This window comes from Galeopterus variegatus, unplaced genomic scaffold (assembly GCF_000696425.1).
Source record: "Galeopterus variegatus unplaced genomic scaffold, G_variegatus-3.0.2 Scaffold1707, whole genome shotgun sequence".
Taxonomy (NCBI): Eukaryota; Metazoa; Chordata; class Mammalia; order Dermoptera; family Cynocephalidae; genus Galeopterus; species Galeopterus variegatus.
In genome coordinates this window covers 1-261 of record NW_007727818.1, presented here as the reverse complement: position 1 = coordinate 261, position 261 = coordinate 1, and positions in this window count along the sequence as shown.

Sequence of the window (261 nt, the reverse complement as noted above, 5' to 3'; positions counted from 1 at the left end):
GTCCACCTCCTCCTGACCCGGCTGGAGGACCCGGATCCCAGCCAGGCAGAGCCACACTGACCCCGTGCCCACCCTGGTCCCCGCATTGGTGGCCTTCCACCATCCTTTCCTGTTGCCCATTGTTGTTTGTATTTATATTACGAACTTGATTTTTAATAAAATTTAACTTTTCAGTTATTGAAACTTGTACAATTCAGGGTCAATTATGTGCATTCACGGTGCTGTGCAACCACCACCCCATCTACTGCAGAACGGAGCCCC